Source organism: Gossypium hirsutum, chromosome D10, assembly GCF_007990345.1.
Source record: "Gossypium hirsutum isolate 1008001.06 chromosome D10, Gossypium_hirsutum_v2.1, whole genome shotgun sequence".
Classification (NCBI taxonomy): Eukaryota; Viridiplantae; Streptophyta; class Magnoliopsida; order Malvales; family Malvaceae; genus Gossypium; species Gossypium hirsutum.
In genome coordinates, this window is record NC_053446.1 from 6,123,391 (window position 1) to 6,147,000 (window position 23,610).

Genomic DNA, 23,610 nt, shown 5'->3' on the forward strand with positions numbered 1-23,610 from the left:
GAAATTATTTTTGGTGGTTTCGACGCCCATCGGACAAAATGTTAAAAACGGTGTTGATACCTAATTAAGTATCAATACCAAACCTCAGATATAGACCTGTTTATGGGCCGGGCCGGGCTCGAAAAAGAATTTCGGCCCGACCCGAAATATGGGCCTAAAATTTTGCCCATGCCCGGCCCGGGAAAAAAATAATAAGCCCAGCCCAGCCCGGCCTGATTTTTAATAAACACAAAAAAATATTTTAAAAATAAAAAATAAAAAAATATATTTATTATATTCGGGCCAGGCCGGGCCAAAAAAGTTGAGCCCGAGCCCGGCCCATTTTTTAAACGGGCCTCGTTTTTTGCCCAAGCCCATATTTCGGGCCTATATTTTTACCCGAACCCTCCTATATTTCGGGCGGGCCGTCGGGTCGGGACAGGTCTACTCAGATATCGATACTAGTGATTTTTTATAAGTTTTTCAAAATAAACAGAATGTCAATTTGGTATCAATACTAAAGTAATCGACACCTATAAAGAAGTATTGGTACATTGATCAAAGTATGGATACCTTATGATTTTATATTGATTTTTGAAATATCAAAGCTAAAGACGGTATCGGTACTTGGCCTAGGTATCGATACCTATACTTATACTTTAAAAAGTTTGCAGTTTGATCATTCTTCATGCTCGAGACAACTCAAGAGCTTTTGTAAGCTCTATTGAGGTTCGGTTTTGTTTGTATATCATATTATACATGGAATTATGTTTTGAATAGGTGTTAAAATGAATTAATTGTTATGATTTGTATGTGGTTTACTCCGATAATGGTGGTAACATTCTATAGTTCAGGTCCGGCGATCGAACTGGGCAATGGGTGTTACAAATACATTAAGCGTTGATGTCCCTTCTGATCACTAGCACCACCACTATTGACATTGCCTTTTATGGTGATTAAAGGCCACAAAAAGGATGTTTTCCTTCTACCTTTCGCTTTTACTGGTTCAAATCTTCTAAAATCGAACAAAAAAATCTTTAAAACCAAAAAACTTTTGAACTTCTTTTATACAGATCTTTGTCACTACTCCAACCATCCGGAATGCTCCCTCCCCATACACAAATCTATAGTATGATAGTCATTCATGTTCTTTGGATCTGTCAAAATTTCTTAGACCATCCTGAACTCTCATTTCCCGAACACAAATCTATAGGATGATAGTCCTTCATGTTATTTGGATTTATTGAAATTTGTTAAACCGTCTTAAATTATTCCAATACTCAATCACAGTACTAATTCCACTTAACATAAGAAAAATATATAAGTGACCTAAACACATTAAAAACATAATTGTGTGCATGTGCCTCCAACAATAATATGCATCTTTTTTGCTTGGTATGATATCCACACAAACTACAAAAAAATATTGCATTTAAATTGCATTATGAGGTGATATTAATTAAAATGAATACACTCGACAATATAAAACAGTTTATCGGAACATTGGATTGCATATCAATTTATGCTCATATCACTAACAAATCATCCTTCTAGTAAGTTGTATGGTCACAATGCCCTGGCCACCTATAACCTATGCCCTGGCCACCTATAACCTATGAGATGTCAATACTTATATAAGACATCTAGAAAGCATTGGATTTTAGGGTTTAAGGTTATACTTTTACTTTCTAGCGAGAGGGAAACTAAGAGCTTAAAAGGGTATAAACGTAATTCACGAAAGTCGATACCATTCCTACAATTGTGAAATCACGAGGCAATCATTTACTTCATCATTTCCCACTTTACACACCTTGTATAGCGCCTTATATAGGCATGTAGTAGCTATTTAGAAATTTGATAACACACCTCCGATCAAATAAAGAATGTAAGCTAGCTTTTGTTAATTAAGGAAAGATTATGTTGTCAGACATATGTAAAAACCCATATTACTACAAAGTCGAGTCATAGGAGAATAATTTAATTTGTTGCATTCTTGGAAACATATCATCATTCCAATTTTAATAAGGGAGCAAGCATTATGGTCTACTTGAAAATTAGAATTTTGAGAAGCTTAGGTATGTAAGCTATAGTAAAATGTAGAAGGTTTCTTTTTTTGAAAAACTAACTAGTTTGACTATCTATTTATAAGTTTTAAATTGAAGTTTTGTTGGGATTTTTGAATAAAACCCCACACACACAAATGTTGAGGCCCATTTAAATTATCGTTAAATGTATTCAAATTACATCATACGCTTTTTAACTTAGTATTCAAAACTTGACACCATTGTATGTAGAGTTTAGGATTAAATGTTTTCCTCAGTAGTCAGGAAAATAAATTATATTATTGCCGTTTAAATGTTAAATATTTTACAAAGAACTCAATTGATATCAATTCAAAATGATTACCCTAATTCTAACAGGACACAAAAAGCTTGATGGTGTAAATAGCCTCATTGAACTCAACACTCACAAGAGTCGAGGTATCATTAGAAAATGCATGAGAAATAAGTATTATATTTACTTATTTTAATAAATAATGATAACCCATTATCATGTAAATAAACCTAATATCTACAATATTTTATTTTGAATTGCTATTCATTTTATAAATACTGGAGTATGACACACTCGCGATCTGGATGAAAAAAATTATGTAGCAAATATATTTTAAAAAAACTTATATAAAGAATAAACTAGGATTTGGTTGAAATATTAACTTAAGGTATTAAAGATTACGAAACCTTATGTTTGAATTCCATTATTTGAATTTTTTAAAAAATTTTTACATAAAATATAAAATGATAAAAATATCCCATTATAGTAATTTTTTTTTGTTTTTTAAAAGAAATAAATTTTCGGTAATTACGCAAGTGAGTCGGGATCCAATTGATGGGTGACACCAATTCAGATTGTCTTTTAAATAATAGTATAGATCATGCATATCTCTACCATAATAAAGCAATTCATTGATTTGGTATCAAGAATTAACCGGGCACTTATGCTAAGTTATAACCCTTTTTTAATACAAAAATTAGGTTAAAAATATTCTAAAATTTATAATATGTAACATTTATAATAAGAAAATGTTTATAAAGTATTCAATAGTTTATATAACATTTCTTATAAATAATATAATTTTTGTTGTAACTTTAGAAAATTTATTTCTTATAAATAAATTATAGCACTTTTTATAAATAAATATATTATTTTTTATAATATATAGGCTTAAGGGTGTAAAAAGCCCTCAAACTTTTTCAAAAAAGTAATTAAGCCCCTGCTTTTTTTTTTCTGTTCAATTGGATACTTGAACTTTTAAAATGCATTAAAAAGACCCTCAAACTTTTTCAAAAAAAGCAATTATGCCCCTACGTTTTTTGCACTCAGTTGGGTACTTGAAATTTCAAAATGCATAAAAAAGGCCCTCTAATTTAAAAAAAAAGCAATTAAGTCCCTGCATTTTTTTACACTCAATTGAGTACTTGAACTATCAAAACGCATAAAAAAAAGCTTTTTGACCATTAATTTTAACAGTTGACCATCAAAGTTAATTATCCTCTTTTTTTAATTAAAGCCACATCGTGTCACAACCACGACGTGACATGTGGCAAAAATATTTCAAAAAATAAAAATCAATAAAAATTATAAAAAATATTAAAATTTATTAAAAATTAGAAAAAAAACGTAGAATTAGAAAAAAAATTGTAAAATTTTATAAAAATCATAAAAAATTATAAAATGCATAAAAAATGCCCTTTAACCATTAACTTTAACTGGTGACCGTTAAAGTTAACAACCCCTATTTTTTTTCAGTTAAAGCCATCACATGTTACAACACAGCGTGACATATGGCGAAAAATGATAAAAAATAAAAATTAATAAAAGTTATAGAAAAATTATAAAATGCTTCTATTGGTACGATAATTCTTATAATTTTTAGGAATTTTATATTTCTTTAATTTTTTAATAATTTTTTCATGATTTTTATAAAATTTTACAATTGTTTATATTTTTACGATTTTTATAATTTTTTTTTCTAATTTCTAATAAATTTTAAATATTTTATTACAATTTAATAATTTTTATTGATTTTTATTTTTTACATTTTTTTGCATATGTCACGCCATGGTTGTGGCACGTGGTGACTTTAACTGGAAAAAAATTAGAGACAGTTAACTTTAACAGTCAATTGTTAAAGTTAATGGTCAAAGGGCATTTTTGATGCATTTTGGCATATCAAGTACCCAATTGAGGGGAAAAAAACAGGGGCTTAATTGTTTTTTTTTTTTTAAGTTTGAGAGCATTTTTTATGCATTTTGGCAGTTAAAGTACCCAATTGAGTTAAAAAAAAGAGCAGCGCTTAATTGGTTTTTTTGAAAAAGTTGGAAGGCTTTTTACACCATTAAGCCTAATATATAGCATCGACATGGAATTATGCCCATACTTTTCTTGTAATGACCTAATTTTTAATGGTATCGGAAAATGCGGTTTCAAGAACCCGTTTTCAGAGTTGTTTTATAGGTGAATTAAATTTTGGATAAGCAATTTAGCTAAAATTGTGTTTAATTAAGGTTTAGGGACTAAATTATAAAATCTAATTGCTATAAAATTTCAATTAGAAAATGAACTGAGGACTTAAATTGCAATTAATTAAAGGTCCAAAATGTCAATTAGAACATGTTTATTTATAAGTTAGTGGACGGTATAGTTAATGGTTGATTAATTAAACTAATGTTGATTTAATTAACAAAAACCATGATTAATTAAACTAATTACATTTTAATCTAACTATAAAGGAAAAATTAAGAAAGAAAAAAGGCACTTTTCTTCGTCTTCTTCCCCTAGCACCGAAAAACAAAACAAAGAAAACCTAAAAAGAGTTTGAATCTTTTGATCAAAATTGGTAAGTTCAATTTTGTCCATTTTCTTATAATTCTTATGTTTTTGAGGTCATGAGAACTTGATTTAGCTAACCCATGTACCGATTTGTAAAACTGTTGAAGTCTTAGAAAGTTTTCTTTGTCGATTTCTTGAAGTTTTAGGTGTTAAATTGATAGATTTTAAGTTTAGATGTAAAAAATGACTAAATTGTAAAGCTAAATTGATAGTTTGGTACATTAAGGACTAAAGTCAATAAAATGTCAATTTGAATGTAGAAATAAGAAATAAGAAGTCCCTAATGGGTAATAGTGAAATCAGATTTCATTTTGGAGTTTTAAATTGAAAGTTAGGCTAGTCTCGATTTTAGAGACTAAATTGAATAAATTATAAAATATGTATTACTTTGTAATTGACTATGACTTGAGCTAGAAATTAATATTATGTATTGTCGGATTATAATTCATAGCTAAAGATGATGTGGGAACTTTGAAAAGGAAAGGAAATACGAGATCCGATGACAAGTAACTCAAGTGTTCAATTTGTATTTCTATAATTCGAATTACTTGAATTGTTGCATATTTCTATTATTTTGCATGGTAGGATATTGAGGTAAGTTAAATATGATTGATTAAATCGTATTGGCATGAATTTGATTAATTTTCGAGATAGATGACTAAATTGAATAAAATTGAAAATATAATAACTTGATGAAATTGTGAAATTGGTTGTGAATTGAGATGAATCATGTTGTGTTAAATATATATATTGATGAATTGGTTGATGAATTTAGAAATATGAAATGCAAAATTGAGTTATATTATGAATTGAATGATTTGTATCCTATTAACTGTTCGGCCAGAGTCGGATATAGTTGGCAATAAGATAGATTGAGTATGGGTTACTTTGAATACGCGTCAATGAGTGTTGGGCACAACTTTTACTTCGGTTATACTGATGAGCGCTGGGCACAATGTATTTACTTTGGATTGTCTGATGAAGCCTTAGATGCTAAAATAGTGTGTTGATTGGATCTATGTATCTGTTCAATTCTGATTCAGGTTAATAGGGATTTAAAATGTAAATATGATAATGGTATATGAAATGAATTGTTATGGTGAAAGATTATGTGGACCATATTTATAAGTCTGGAAGATTTATATAGAATTGTGACGAATTAATCGATTCGATTCAGAAAATGGTATGGTAATATGGTATAAATGGTACATTTAGTATGATGTTTTGCAATTGATATGAATGGCATATTTGTTGAATGTTATAATTGTCTTAACTTGCATTTTGTTATTTGAATTGTAGAAATACCACTAAGCTTTCTCATTCAGTGTACGATTTTACTTTCTGTGCACAGGTTAGGTGTAAAGTGAGATCCCGAGTGTCAACTTCAACATTCAGTCAAAAATCCCGGACTCAACAAAGTTTGTATATTCCGTTTTTGTTCTAAGTTGGCATGTACCTACCTAGTTGAGTCAAGTTTTGGTTTACTTTTTAAGTTTATGTTTCTTTTGGAATTAGTACTATATGGTGAATATTTGGCTAAATGGTTATATATGAGTTTATGAAACCATTGCATATATGTTTTTAAATGTTGGAAATAGATGCAATGTGAATGTTAGGGATGAATTGGTATGTTTGCATAGAACCTAAGAGCGATATATTGTAAATGTTTAACTCATAGGTGTTAAAATCTTAGTGTGTTGTTATATATATAGAGAATAAAAGTTTATAAATTTGTTGTTTAGATTTTACTTAGGTCAAATGGAGATTGGAATATGTTTGCATTGTAGTAAAATGCAATTGCAGGTTGTCTACAAAGAGAAATTGCAGAAATAGTAATAGTATGTGACATCGTGACAATAAAAGACTTGTAATGTCACGGTAAGATGAGGAATCCTGTCGTCTCGATGAGGCCAACATAGTAAATGGTGTCGCAATGTCAAGTGGTTGACGTCGTGACGTGACAAACTGTTTGGCAACGTCACGATGTCAACCTTGGATTTTGAAAACATTTACAATTTGGTCCTTCTTTGACTTCGGGTTACTATTTGAGCTTTCATAAGTTCGTGTAAGACTTGATAATGATTCTATATTGTATTAAATGTATAGTTTGGTTGAATTTAAGTATTAATGGTATAATTTGACTGAGATTGATTGTAGTTGTTTCGGCAACGAATGTGATATATCGTAACTCGAACCCAACAATCAGATCGGGTATCAAGGTGTTACATTTTTTGCCATAACTTTTTTTTATAAATAAGTATATTATAACATTTTTTATAACATATAAATTATTTTTTATAATATACTTTTTAATCATAATTTTAGAATTTTGTTAGGATTTAAATAATATAATTTTTTTTATAATTTTATAAAATACAAATAGATAATATTTTAATGTTTATAATATAACTTAAAATTCTTTTTGCGATAACCCTGCCAAATACTGATATGTGTTTATGTTTATAATATAATTTTTATAATTTAAACTTATATAATAAAATAATTTTTTAAAAAGTTAAATTATGTTTGGAAAACCATAGGTAATATGATTTAGATGTAATTATCCACATTAGACAGTGTAATTAAGTGCTTAAATTACATACAACTTAATAGAATTCGGCTATTTTACCAAAAAAAGCCCTTTTTTTTAAAAAAATTTACCGAAATGGGCCGACTTTTTGATTATTTACCGGAATAGGCCATTTTCTGCGAAATCGCGTCCACGTCAGTGCGATGTCAGGGTACGTGTCAGACATCGCGTCCATGTCAGCGTGATTTGCTGACGTGGAAGGAAATCGTGCCCCCTAGGACGCGATTTGCTGACGTGGCATGAACAGTGTGTTTTTAGCTTGGAAAACTTTGAAAGGCCATAACTTTTGGCTCGGTTGTCCGATTGAGACGAATTTTTTTTGATTTCGAATAACTTTTTGAGATATACGCGCTGGCAAACTGCTTAGAGATGAATAGGGACTAATTTGTAAAGTATAATTTGTTAGTTACGAGTATAGGGACTAAAGTGTAATTATTTCAAAATTAGCATGAAATTTTTGTATTTAAGAATATTTGAATGTTATGGAAGGATGAAATTGAATTTGAATTGAAAAACGAAGCTTAGATTTGAAAATATGACTATTTAGGTTTTAGGGACTAAATTGAATAAAATAGAAAATTTTAGGGAACTTCTCAAAAGTGGAATGAGCTGACTTATACCTATAACAGGATGATATAAGACAATTCTGCAAAAAAATATCCGGTGTTTACTTCAAATAAATGAGGAAAATAACGATTTGAATGTTTCAAAATTCAATTTTAAACCGAAAAAATCAAAATTTAGGGGCAAAAAAGGATCTTTTTCGACGAAAACTTCGGCAAACCGCCTTTGGCATTTTTTCAACGAGTAGATCTTGAAAAGTTATTCGAAATAAAAAAAAATTGTCTCAATCGGACAACCGAGCCAAAAGTTATGGCCTTTCAAAGTTTTTCAAGCTAAAAACACACTGTTCATGCCACGTCAGCAAATCGTGTTGACGTGGACGCGATGTCTGACACGTACCCTAACATCGCGTTGACGTGGACGCGATTTCGCGAAAAATGACCTATTCCGGTAAATAATAAAAAAGTCGGCCCATTTCGATAAATTTTTTAAAAAAAGGGCTTTTATTAGTGATTCTCTCATAGAATTCATTAACTATAATAATTATCTAAATATGATTATTAAGTACGGCAGAAGACTCAAAAACGGGCGTATGTTGATCCTAGTGCTATGTGCTTTCATTTTCATCCTTTCCACCTAAACCTAATTAATTAATAACGAGAAAACCAGAAATCCCATATTGGTAATTGATCTCTGAATACATGCCCTTTTCTTTCTCTCGCTTCTCAAAAACAGAAAGGGCACGATATATACCTTTCATTAGATGCAGAAACGTGAATTTTAAAATTAACCCAACATCCACATGCGCCCAACCCCAGCAAGGCCACTGGGAGTGGGGGACCCTTCAACCAGATCAGAGCTCACCAGCCCCACCTTCCCTTCTCACGGTCACGGTGGCACCCACTTGCCGTTACCCATCTCCCTCAACCCTCAGCGCCGCACGTCACCGTCAACCTCCCCCAACTGCCAACTTGTCTTAGCTACCGCTGCTATTAATTTTCTGATTATAAATAAATAAATAATAATTGTCCAAGGCGGTGATCGTTTCGAGCAGCTGACGTGGTCTTGCGCCACGTGCCACGGATCGTGTTTCCCGAGCCTCTTTTTCTTTCCTTGTTTTTTCGTTTTTTGGAACCAGCTATATGTTTTCATTTACCTTATCAATAATGCAATGTTTTATTGTATTGTTAATATAAATTACATGTATTATTATAAATTTGTCTTGTAGGATGACCCAATATTGATTACTGTAAAAGGACAAAACTGATTTTCCTTAATTAAAGACCACGACAACGTGATTAATTGACTAAATATACCTTCTAACACACCGCTTTAATTCCTGTTGTCTTGTTGTAACTATAAATATATATATGGTCTTAATTTACTCCTCAGTCTTTTCATATGTTAAAAAAAATACAGCATGTTTTGTTTTGTTGTGGACAATGTATAGGAAATTCCTGTTCATTGATCCTCTACTTTTAACCTTTTTTTTTAATTTACTGAATATAATGTACCTAAATATGAAGTTCTTTTTTTGTTGGTAATTACAAAATTTTATCAAAGCTGATAATTTTATTGAGAAATTATAAATCTTTTGAATTGTTTTTGTCTAAATATTATTTTGTCATATTAAAAATTCATCATAATCTAATATATGTCTTCAATAAGATGAATAAAAATAAGACTCCTCTGTACACGTGAAAATGTTTGATAAATTTTTTGAAATTGGGTCCGTGGTAGGGAGATCTAAAGTTGGCGATGAATATAAAATCTATGCGGTGGATCTACGGACATTGCACTGTGGGTTCTTTTTCAAAACAAACTGGGCAACCTGCATACACGTCCATAGGCTGCCTACAAAAAAACATGTTACATGCATATATCGTTAGAGAGGGACATTGACCCTCATTCAATGATACCACCCACTTTTAAACCATTCTCCTTCCTATTCTTTCTTTCATCCATTGACACATGTTAAGTAAATCAGCCTAGTTTAATCAACATAGGGCTGAAATCCAAATAACATTTGATTCTCTCCAGCCAAAAATGGAAGATTGTCCCCTTTATCACTAATTTTTAATTTACCAAAACCCATGCTATATAGATTTGGGTGATGTGTTGTTAAGTCCTTGGATGGTGGGGAGGGTTTAACATATTAAATCTATAATTTTGAACTAAGAATCAAAATAAATAATGGGTAATGAGAATGAGGAAAATTGGTTAATTGGATTGTTTATTATTTTATGTTTTGTTTTTCTCCCCCCATGCTATAAAGGCTGTTTCGCAGAAGGAACAAAGCATTTAAAATTCTAAAATTATGCTATAAATAAATAAGCATTATATGAGGCTAATAATGTGGAAATTATGTTAATAATCATGTAAAAATTTATATGTTACGAATTGTTAACTATTAACGTATCAAAAATTCTAAAATTATGAACTTGTGTGTTGGCCTGATGATTAGGGTGTTTACTGTCTCAGATGTGGTCTAGATTACAGCAACGCTAGTCGTATTGCTATTAAGACTTTACCATCCTTATGTCATTCACCAAAAATAAAATATAAAAAATTATGTTATAAAAATAATATGAATATAAAAAACTACTAATAGAATTAATTGGATATGATTTTGAAAACGAAAATAAAATATTGAAAGGTGGACAAGTTTGAATGGGTACGATTTCATACATTTTTTAATTGGATCAATATATTTTGGCCCTACAAGTAGGGTGAGTTTTTTTAAATAATTAAACTTGGGTCTTACAAGGAATTACTTGGTTTTTATAAAGAAAAACCAGATTATCTTTTTAATTTCGTTTATTTCACCTTTATCTTTTTAATTTCTTTATTTTCCCCTTTTTAGAATTAATTTTAACTTTTTTAGTAAAAATTAAAAAGCCTAAGTTTTATGGAGATTATTTGGGTTTTTATAGGGAAAAACTTGAGATTTTAGAGGAAAAACCATTTTAGCTTTTTAAATTTTTTTTAGAATTAATTTTAGTTCTTTAGTAAAAAGGAAAAAAATCTCAGTTTTTACACAACAATTTGAGTTAAAACGAAAAATCTGGGTTTCATCATTGCATCTGAATAACTAAATTTCTTCTAATAACTCATGATTTTTTTTATTTTCTAAAAAAATAAATAAGTGAATAAAGTGAAAATTTGTTAAAGTTGAGTAACTAAAATGAGTGTAAAATGAAATTTTTTTATTTTTGATCCCTAAAATAAAACTTATGAAAGTTGAGTGAGAAATTATATAATTTACCTTTTCTAATTCTAAAAAGAAAAAAAGGGTAATTTATACGTTATTCTTTCAATTTTACAAAATAACATATTAAATATAGTTGTAATTAAAAAAAAAGAAGATGGTCATTGGGGGAGTATTGAGAAGAGGGAATAGCAGTATGGGGAACCAAATACAAATAATTAATTATCCATTTATATAATGAGCAAATCTTTGTGAAAGTGAGGAAAACTTTCAATCAAATAAATAAATAAAGAAAATCAAAGAAGAATATAGAAAATAAATGTTTTGATTTTGCCTTGCCACCAAATTTGTATTATTTTTGTAGAATTAAAATTTAAAGTGAAGAGACATGACCAATCCATGTGTTTCTTTTATCTCAGTGTCATGGTCATTAATGTTGTGGGTCTATTGATTGCATCCACACCATTAACAAATTTCACATCTCTCTTCCTTTTACACTCATTTCCTCACCTTAATTTGTTACTTTGAAGAAATTGTAACAAAAATATTCACCTCTATTTAATTCATTTAATATTAAATTAGTAAAACTTTTACTAAATTAAAAAATGTATTTATTTTCTAAAATAAATATCACTTCAATTAAAAAAAGAAAATGTTTGCTTATTTTTGTCTAAATCAAAAATAAATTAATTGTACTTGAATTCATGGGATGAATTTGACAGCTCCATGCATTTTATATGATAACCCTACCTGTTCAGCTGTTCTCTCAACCACCATTAAACAAACAGTAATAACTTTAAATTCCATTTTTTTTTTGTGGTCCAGCCAACAATCCTAACCTTGTCTTTGATTCATTATTTTTAAAGCTCAACAATCACAAAGTACAAGTTCTTAGTTACAGTAATAATAAGTGCTTATGAAGTATAATAAAACATTTAAAAATAAATATATAAATGAAATTAAACACATAATAATTTTTTTTATCTTTATTTGTGGAGTTAAAAGAACAGGATATTAATATACCAAATACTAACCCTTAGAAGTACAAGGAGCACACAGAAATTAAGGAGAATTATCTTATATATAGTTCGCAGAATTTTTTAAACTTCATAAATAGAATAAAATTATGATATGTATTTTATGGGTATAATAATATATATGAGAATTTATCAAACTCTCAACTTAATTTTGAAGTGTAAAAATTTCATAAATTATATATGAAATAATTACCAAAAATTAATTCCAACCCTTTGTGTTGCTTTAAAATGATATAGAAGTTCAATACCTGGTGCTCCTAGCTAGGATCACTGCTGGCGAAAGTTATTATATGTAGTAATATTTTCTTCTAATAAGTTGAAAATGATGGTAAATGTAATAATATTAATATGTTGATTAATTTTAAAAATAATTAAGAGAGCTGGCTAATGAAATCCTAATGTCAGGACTTGTGCGGAAATGTATGTGATCAAAGGTTTAGAATAACTCAATGTAATCATTCTCCAATTCTTGAAATATTATGGAAAATATATGGAAGCCAGATGAAATTTGTAAAGGTTTAGTAGCTTATATTTTATTAGAGTAATCTTGTAATCATAAGTTGCATCTTGTAAAAGCTTTGAATATAAGGCATTGGTATAATTTGATTTATTTAATTGGATGTGAGAGACTCAACTATAAATAGAGATTTTTCCATCTTATTTGTACTTTTACAACTTTTTTGAGTTGCTATCAGGTATCATTTTATTAGAGATTTCTTAACTTCGAGGGTTCAATCTGGCTTAAACAATTTGAAACGGATTCACCATCTTGCTAGCTTAAACTCTAGGACCGTGACATTTGGAGCAAGAAAAAAGTTTTTAATCTAAAAAAGACTTAAAAACACATATAATGGTGAAAGTATATACTAAGCCCCTCTATTATAGGGATTACATCAAAATAGTTATATTATTAAATAGATCAATTTAGTCACTATGCTATCATTCAAAGAATTTGAAACCAGAAGAGTAATAAATTAAGTAACAAAAGAAGCGTTGGTCTAATTTAATAGAAAATCAAATCAAATAGAACATAGAACACTACTAGTAGATTTTAATTCCATAAATAGTAAATGGTAAATGATATTCATAATCTTTTTAATGATTAAATTTTTTTTATTTTATAAAACAAATCATTTAAAACAAAAAAAAACAAGTACTTATGTTAGATTTTCACATCCTTTGATTTTTAATTAATTTAGATTGTATGATATTTTTTTTTCACTCATCGTTAAAAATATATAATAAAAAGAAGGTAAATGTGAGAGCAAAGTTGAATGAATGAAGCAATAACAGCTTAAGACATTAAAAAAAGACAGAAATCCCAAGAAAAATGTTGTTGTCTTGTCTATAATCTAATATGATGAAGTAGGGTACTCAATAATGCATCCTCATGGTCAAGGGTGGGCCATTTTATAATTGCATCTTCCATAATATTATTAGCCACCCAAAAGCTTAGTACATGCCTGAGAAACTTATATTCCTTAAACTAGCATAGTTAGAGATGTAGTTGCTTCTGCCGTAGCTTGTATTTGATTAGATTTCAAGTATCTATTTCCTTATTCTCCGTTAGTACATACTTTAACACTGTAGTAGATTTAAACTCAACATGAGCAACTTTTGTCTCTATGTTATGATTATTTAAAAAAACTTTGTATTTTTTGTGGTCTAAATTAGAGTTTGATTGAGCCTTTAGAAAAAACCCATTTTTCACCTAGAAAAAGATGGGTCATTGGAGTTTGGGTCCAAACCCAATTCAAACCATAAGAAAGTTTTACCTCCACTGCGAATTTAGAGATTTAATGTTTGAATATAAACTTGATTGGGTGGATTGAGATTGATTAAACTTGTTTACTTATTAAAGATAGTTCAATTCATTCTCAATTTTAAGGTATTTGTATTTGATTTCTTGATTCAGTTTTGAATTTGAATTAAGATTTTTGAAGATTAATTGAAAAAGAAAAGTTAGAATTAGACTTGGGAGTAATTAAAGTCAAATGGTAAGATATTCAAATTTGACTCGTCAATTAACTCGAATTCATCTCTAAACTATTTAAATTGAGTTTTAAATCTATTTTAATTGATCACAAATAGTTTGCAACCACAAATGTGTTGAAAAAACCTAAAGCAAGTACAGCATATGAAGACTTTAGGGGTATAAAAACACATTATTTGAAGGCTTTTTATAATGCCTATGAGATACAACAAGCGATGAATGAGCTATCTTTCATCGCCTTGGTGCCTTAAAATATGAACAAATCATTTTTTTCCACCTCGGTGCCTCAAAATCTGAACATGCAAAGTTCAAAACTTCTCTCAATGGGTGCCTCATGTCCTATCCCTCTCCATGTTGAAGTTAAAAAAGTTTTTCTTGCCATGACGTTGTTGCAAAGTTTAGAATAGGTCCTCCCCTCACCATAATGAGTTGCAAAAGTTATGTCTTTCAGAATGAAGCATGTATTTCCAAACACATGGAAATACTTCATAGTAGGCCTCTTCCCCTTCCACAACTCATATGGAGTCACACACGTTTTTGGTTTAATCATCAATCTATTGATCATGTGAGTAGCAATGTTCACTGTCTCAGCTCAAAATCTATGTGAGATGGTCTTTCTATTGAGCTATTTCTTGCATAGTCTTATTCTTACACTCCACTACATTATTTTGTCGAGGTGTAGTTGGTGCAAAAAATTCATGTATTATCCCATCTTTATCATAGAATTCGACAAAATTTTTATTTTGAAACTCACGTCTATGATCACTGCGCATCCTCCTTCCATGCCAATGATCTTTCCTTGTTCATTCATTAATCTCTTACAATCTTTTAAACTCATCAAATGCATCTGATTTTTCTCTAAGAAACGTTACCCATGTATCCTTGGAGTAGTCATAAACACAAACAAGGACATACTCTTTCTTCCAAGATTTTCTGTTTGCATAGGGCCAAACAGATAAATGTGCAAGAGCTCGAGTGGTGCTCTAGTTTGAATATTAGCCAAGATGGCATCGGAGAGAAACTCAAATATGCAAGTGTTTGAAGAGAGCCCAGAGGAGCTAGCAGCTATTGATAAGATTGCTCGAGTAACAAATTATTCATTTATTTAGATTAATATAGTTTGATTGTGTTTTATTCACCAGTACAAATCTAATAATGTACAATAGCATGAGAGATTTCTTCCTTTGATTAATTGTTATATTATTAAGGTAAACTATAAAAATAGTAAGTTAATTATTCGCGTGTTTTTGTTTTGGTCATTTAAGTTAAAATTTATTATTTTGATTATTAATGTTATCAAAATTTAAGCTTTTAATCACTCCTCATTAAATCTCTAACGTTGGCCTCTTTTTTATTAGGATAATAACAAATTAACCCTCAAATGTTTATAAATTCTATCAATTTAGTTTTAAATCTAAAAAGTTCAACAAATTTAGCTCTCAACTTTACACCTTCTGCCAATTTAGTATCTTAAAAATTTAAAAATTTAAAAACTTTTAAAAATAAAAATTATTTAAAAGTTTATTTTTCAATAAAAATACATACAAATTTATAAATAAACGAATGCTATTTTTTTTGAAACGAAATTTATTGATTAAAATACTAATTTTATAAATAAAATATTTTTTTAAAAAACCCACAAATAAGATTTAAACTAGATTCAAACTTTTCCTTTTAGTTTATTTTATAAAAACTAAATTTTATTATACCTCTGGCCTTGTTCCTTAGTTCTTATCAAATTTGTCAAGTGTTAGGCATCACCAGCACTAATAACCCTTACTCCAAACACCTCGATTTCCTCATCCTCATCATCACGCTATCGAACAAGGAATTGGTTGTGGAGTTGTTGGCATGGCCTTCCACTTATTGAGTCTCTAAGACCTCATCCACACCTATATATATATATATCTAATCATGGTCACCTTCAAGCGCAACCTAAATGCAACAAACTTGTTTTGGGTTACAAACCTAAAGACATTGATTCTCATCCTTTTCGATCTTAGATTGTAGGTTTTGATTCAATCTGAGCATGCTGATCGTTAACGTTGAAAAAGAAGAAGTTAAATCTGTATAAATATTTTTCACGAGTTTTCCCTACTTTTTCTATAAATGTCATGTCAGCAACACTAATAACGAAATTAGATGGAGTTATCATTTAAGTCAATATATTTAAAGAAAAAATATAGAGATTCATTATCTTAAAACTAAAATATAAAAACTAAATTAAAAAAAAATATAAAGACTAAATCTTAAATTTTAAAAGAGTATATTCATACCTTCAAATTTTAAAAATCATACAAATTTATTCTCAAAATACTATAATTATAGTTTTACAAGTTTATATTTGATTAAGAGGAAAACGTAGCAATGCATATATTAAGTACTTACGAGTAAGGGTGTTTAAAGTTTGATTAAAATCAAATTATTTAACCGAATCGATCTAATTTGAGTAATTGGTCGGTGGTCGAATTTAGTTCGATCGGAGGTTAGTTAATGATTTTTTAAAATTGTAGTTATCGATTAATTCGGTTCAAAATCAGATAGTTAATCGAATTAACCGAAATAAATAATAAATAATAAATAATATATATAATATTATTTTTATATTAGCAATGTATTTTTTGAACTATTATTTTTATATTAATCAAAATTATTAATATATATTATATATAATATATATTTTTTGAACTATTTAAAAAAGAAAGTGAACATTAACAATGTTTTTTTTTGTATGTTTTATATTTATTTTAACCAAAAGATAAAAATATATAAATTTCAGTTAATTCGATTAATTGATTGAATTAACCGAAATATTTCGGTTCGGTTAATGCAAATGAAATTTTTTAATTTAATTAGTGGTTAAAGATATATTTTAAGTAGTTTGATAAATAGTAATTCGGTTCGATCGAAGAAGAAAAAACAAAGTGAAATTTGAATTGGACACAATAATCCATAAAGAAAATGAAAAGGATAATATCTTTTAATTGGACATACTTGTTTGATATGAAGCTTGGCGGTGAATGTTACTCAATTATGAAACCAATTCTTTACGTTCTGATGATTTTATTCTGCATACGTACTTATAGCACTTGTTGAATTGTTGATATTATTTGTATTCGACGAGAAAAATAACAAAAATGGGTTCTCATAATATTTTTTATTTTATTTTTGAGATTAATGGTGATAATCTTATATTTTAAAAATACATCACACGGTGGTGAATTTGAAAGAAAATAGGAGCCCAAATGTTGATACCGATAGGGTTGCTAATCAAATAGAAAATTTGGGGTTTTCTAACCTAATTTCACCAAGTTCTCTTTAAATGATGTTGAATTTTTTTTGACAAAGGATTTGTTGGAAGTTGGTGAATCGAGCAAAGTCTTAAGCAAAGGCAATATGGGTGATTTGATACCCGTTGAAAAAGTTGCGGGAGGAATAGTGGAAAGTTTGGATATGGTTGAACGAGGAGTAAGGATTCAACTGAAGAATACCACGTTAGCTAAAACAGGGCTTTTGGCGAGTTTGCAAAATCATGGGGATTCTACTGAAGCTGTTCGGGTTGAGGATATCGGTACAGATGGAATGGATGACTCTTAAGAGTGAGTTCTTGGCTCAATTATGTTGGCATTCTATTTTTATGAAGTCAGATATCATTGTATGGAATTGTCAGGGTACAGGTCATCCTAATTTTCATAGGTTTCTCAAGGAATATTTAAGAGAGTTTGATCCTAGAGTTGTAGTTCTGGTTGAAACTAGAGTTAGTGGGGTTAAGGCTGATAAAGTGATAAAGAATATTGGTATGGTGAATTCTCATAAAGTTGAAGCTTGTGGGTTTTCTGGGGGAATTTGGATATTATGGAAAGATACTGTTACTGTTTTGGTGGAGGCAAACCATTTTCAGTTTATTCATTTAGAGTCGAAATTACCAGATAAATGAGTGGGTTTCTTTTACTGGTGTTTATGGTAATCTACGGTGGTCAATTAGGAAAGAGTTATGTAAGGAACTAGTCTTGATTGCTAAGAATATTAATTTGCCTTGGTTGGTTGCAGGCGACTTTAACGCTATGCTTAGTGAGGATGATAAACAAGGAGGTTGAGGAAAGCTAAAAGTAGTTGCCTTCTGTTCCAACAGTTTTGTGATGTGTCTGGGTTGAAAGATCTTGGGTCTAAAGGTCCAAAATATACTTGGAATAGAGGGAAGGTGATGGTTGTTGGTTCCACCAATATAATCCTACACCTAATTTGCAAACTTGAGCAGTATAGGGAGTAGGGTCGATCCCTCATAGACTAGATTTACTGAAAATTATTTCTCTCTCTCGACCAGATTTATGTCTGGGCAGTTGTCGTGCCTAAGAAATTTGGGGGGATAAAATTTGAAACCTGAAATAAACAGGGAAAAAAATGTGTAAAAAGTAAAAGCTGAAAATAATTAAATAATAAAAACAGTTAGGTAAATCTGAAGAAAAATCAATTAAACTTAGCTCAGTTTTAGGCACGGGTTTTTTCTCGTCTTTGAACCGATCCTCGAAATTAGATGAACTCCTCTTTTCTAATAAGCTAGTTATAGCTACCAAGGACACCTCGGACACCAACTCTTCATTGTGTAAATTAGTTACGGAACGTTCAATAACTAACCATTGCCGATCGAACAACCTACGAAATATTCGTGATTTAGAACTCCGACAGTTTTGCGTTCTAGAAGAGCCTAGCTCGAACTAATGCCCTCAACCGCGTGAGACATTTAAATCCAGTTACTACTTCCCATGACGGAACCAAAAAACAATTCCCACTTGGCACTCCAATGTATTCACGGAAAATCGATTAGACAATTGATCCTTTCGGAATTCCAACTGTACGTCTAACCATACTAACTCAAATGACGTCTTTTCTAACTTAGTGTTGATTTGACTTTGAGAGTTGTCGAAATCATACTCTTAATCCGGAGAAATAATAAATACTGGAATTTAGGAGTTAAATTGCTCGGGTTCGTAACTCACGGGTCTTGACGAAGTTAACACTGACCTAAAGCTGAAATGGGTTTAGTTGGCTAAAGTTTGAGGCATGTTGGAGTTGAGCATATTTAGAGAGGGTTGGATGGATGAAAAATAAATGTAGGTGGGTGGGTGTGGGTGACAAGCTGGAAATTAATAAATTGAAAGTAAAAGGAACCAAAGACAACAAATAATTTCGAGAGAAAGAAGGAGAGATTATATTCAAAAGATGAAAGCTTGATGAAAAACTTGATGATTAAATGAACATAGTAGCCCCTATTTATACTAGTGGCTTTGAACAAATTTGCCAAAGTAAAGGCCACTAGCCTTAGAAAATCAAGGAAACAAAATATTCCTATAATATCAAAATCCCTACATAATCTCCCACTAAGTAAAACTAAAATTTTAGCTAATTACATCTTGGAAAAATTCTGTTTTGGCCTGCCTTCTTTGCTCCTTTCTTTAATCTAGCCCAATTGTTTCCTTTTTCTTCTATTTAGCCTCAAATTGCACCCCTGTATAAAATTCAATATAAACATGGAAAAATCAGTGGTGCATTCTCATAAATTAACCAATTAAATTACATAAAATATGTATTTTTAGCATTTAATCAGTAGGTGTTTGAACGTATTGACCGAGCATTGGGTAATTCTCAATGGGAAATGTTGATGCCAGATACAATAGTTTATCACCTCTAAAGAGTTAAATCCGATCATCGTCCTTTGACTATCTGGTGTGGCAAAGATAAAGGTAGGAAACCTTCTCGACCTTTCTGGTTCTTGAGTGGTTGGTTGTCGCATAATGGATATAGGTAGTTTGTTAATGACAATTGGAGGAATTATGCAATGGCAGAAGAGTCTATTAAAAAGTTTATAGAAGTAACAAAGAAGTGGAACAAAGAAGTCTTTGGTAATATTTTGAAGAGGAACCATACAATTTTTGCTCAGCTCAGTGGAATTCAAAGAAGTATGGAGAAATATCGATCAAGGAAACTTGTTGACCTTGAAAAAGAACTATAGATTGAGCTAGAAAGTGTTCTTGATAATGAAGAACTGCTGTAGAAGCAGAAATCTTATAGTGATTGGCTGACACTTGGTGACCGTAACACCAAGTATTTTCATTCTCAAGCTAATAATAGGAGGCATGTTAATCAAATTAATGCTCCGAAGTTAGAAGATGGGATGTGGTGCTATGAAGAGGAGAGGTTAAAGTATGAAGCTGTCTTTTTATCAGAGATTGTACACTAAGGAGAAGGGTAATATGGGCAGATTCCCGATAAGGCGAATGTTTCCTATAGTGGAAGCTAAATTTCTAGAAGCACTTGATTGAAAATTGACTACACAAGATGTTTATGACACTTTTTTTGGTATGGCACCCCTTAAGGCCCCAGGAATTAGTGGTTTGCATGCTCAATTTTATCAGTCGCAGTAGAATGTGGTTTGGGAATCTTTAGTCTAACTGGTTAGAAGGGTGTTTGAAAATGGTATGTTAGAGAGATTTTTTAATAAAACATTACTTTTACTTATTTCGAAAGTTGTGGGTCCAGGATCTATTACGCAGTTCAGACCTATAAGTCTCTGCACTATCCCGTATAAAAATCATTACTAAATTTATTGTGAATCAACTTAAACCTTTGATGCCACTTTTGATTGTTGGTAATCAAACTAGTTTTGTTGGAGGACGAAATATTATGGACAACGTTGTTATTGCTCAAGAGGTGATACATTCAATGAGGATTCGTAAAGGGCGGAATGGATGGATGACGGTTAAAATAGATATGGAGAAAGCTTATGATCGGTTACGGCGAGATTTTCTTAAGGACACTCTTAAAGATGCTCAACTGTCTGACAATTTTGTCCGTATTATTATGAAGTGTGTTTCAACATCCTCTATGCAAATTTTGTGGAATGGAGGACTAACAGATGAGTTTTATCCTACAAGGGTTGTACGATAAGGAGACCCAATTTCGCTTTATTTATTTGTTTTGGCAACGGAGAAGTTTGGTTGTGCGATTAATTTGGCATTTTCAGAAGGAAAGTGGAAGCCTATTAAGTTGGGCAGACATGGGCCGAGTGTCTCTAATTTATTTTTCGCTGATGACTTGGTCTTATTTGGAGAATTAAACGTGGATAATGCTTGGTGTTTTCAAACGATTTTTGAGCAATTTTGTTTTTATTTTGGTCATAAAGTCAATCCTAGTAAGTCAAAAGTTTGTTTTCGGCTAATACAGAGATACCAGTTTGCAATATGCTTGGACTGTTTGAGGATTTTAGGTGGAAGTTGACTTGGGCACTTACTTAGGGGTACCACTATTCCATGAAAGAACTACTAAGAGAACTTTTCAATTCGTTGTTGATAAAGTACAGAAAAGATTGAATGGCTTTGATGGTAAACTATTGTCGTTTGCAGAAAGAGTGATGTTGGCGAAATCTATGTTGCTAGCTATATCGGGGTATTTTATGCAGTTCGCAATGATTCCAATAGGGGTGTGTGAGAAGATTGAACAAATAGTTTACCAATTTGTTTGAGGTTCGACAAGTAGTGGAAAGAAAGTGTTTTTGATTAAACGGAATTGTTGTTGTCAAGATTGAATGAAAGGATGTCTTGGTTTAAGGAAATTATTGCCTAATAATATATCTTATTTGATGAAGCTTGTGTACCAGATTGTGACAAAGCCGAATGAGTTGTGGGTAAGAGTGTTGTGTAGCAAGTGCAAAATGGTGGAAGCTTGTCCCCACTCGATTAGTAGAAATTGTTGGAACACTGGCAGCAACAACCAAACAATGAAACACTAAGAGCATAAGCTCTTCAAACAGCAAGCAGAAACACAAAGCATCAAGAGCATAAGCTCTCAGTTAACAGGCAGAAAAAAGAAAAAAAAAGAACAATGGCTGCAGCTCTTAGAAAAAGAACAAAACAGAGAACAAAGGAGGAAGAAACAAAAATAATTTACTTGCTCACAAACGTGCAGCAAGGAAGCAATCTAAGTTTCACAACTGATATGCTTAATTTTCAATAAGAAAAACAATACATTTATAGCCAACTACATCAGTTATTACTACCTAATACCACTAAGTAGCCTACTAACTTTAAAAACATTGCTTGTACACATGGATAAGCTGACTTATCAGCTCAATCAACCCATCAAAACATCAACATCAAAGTTCATTCTCAACCAAACTAAATTACATTGCAACTAAAACAGAAAACATGTTGCTGCAACATGCACAAATGCTGCAGCATGCATACAAGTTGTATGTACTCAACAAAATCATCATAGTACCATGCATTTTAACAAAAACATAACAGCAGCATGGTTGGCCATTTTCAACACTCCTCCTTGGACTCCATGCTGCAAATACATATCATTCATCAAGTTTTTGAACTTGGCAGCCCTTAGATGCTTTGTTTAAAGTTGAACCTGCACAAGCACTTCATACTTCATCCGGCAAAAATAACTTGCCTTTAAACAAGAGGAAGCCTACCAACACACCAATAGCTGTTGGAGGAAAGCTATCGAGTCAAGAGTTTTTTGAACCAGTGTGTGAAACAACTTACAGAAGTCTGATTGGTTGTTTGTTATATCTTACTGCCACTAGACCAGACATAATGTATGCTGTGAGCTTACTCTCGAGATTCATGCATTGCTGCAATGAAAGTCATTTTAAAGCAGGCAAGAGAATTCTCAGGTACATTAAGGGAACCCTGAGCTATGGAATGTTGTATACCAAGGCCAAGCATTCAAATTTGATTGGTTACAGTGACAGTGATTGGGCAGGCTCAGTGGACGATATGAAAAGCACTTCAGGCTATTTTTTCAATCTTGGCTCATCAGTATTTTGTTGGAGTTCAAAGAAGCAAGCACTGGTGGCTCAATCTACCGCAGAAGCAGAATATGTAGCAGCTGCTGCAGCAGTCAATCAAGCCATTTGGCTTAGAAAAATTCTAGTCGATCTCAACCTTGAACAAGAGGAAGCAACAGAGATAATGTGTGACAATCAATCAGCTGTTGCAATTGCAAAGAACCCTGTTTTTCATGGGAGGACAAAACATTTTAACATTAAGCTTCATGCAGTTCGAGAAATGCAACAAGCTCATGAAGTGAAACTGGTTCATTGCAGTTCTGATGAACAATTAGCTGATATTTTAACAAAACCTCTTAATGTTTCAAGGTTTCAAAGCTTAAGAATGACGATGGGAGTTAGCAACATGCTAACCAAGGAGGAGTGTTGAAAGGTGGTTAGCATGCAGCATTGAAGACCACCATGCAGAAGCAGCAGTTTGCACGAGAAAGCAATGATGTTTAGTTCCATTTTAAATCTTTTTTGTTTATGTAATGTAACCTAGTTCATTTT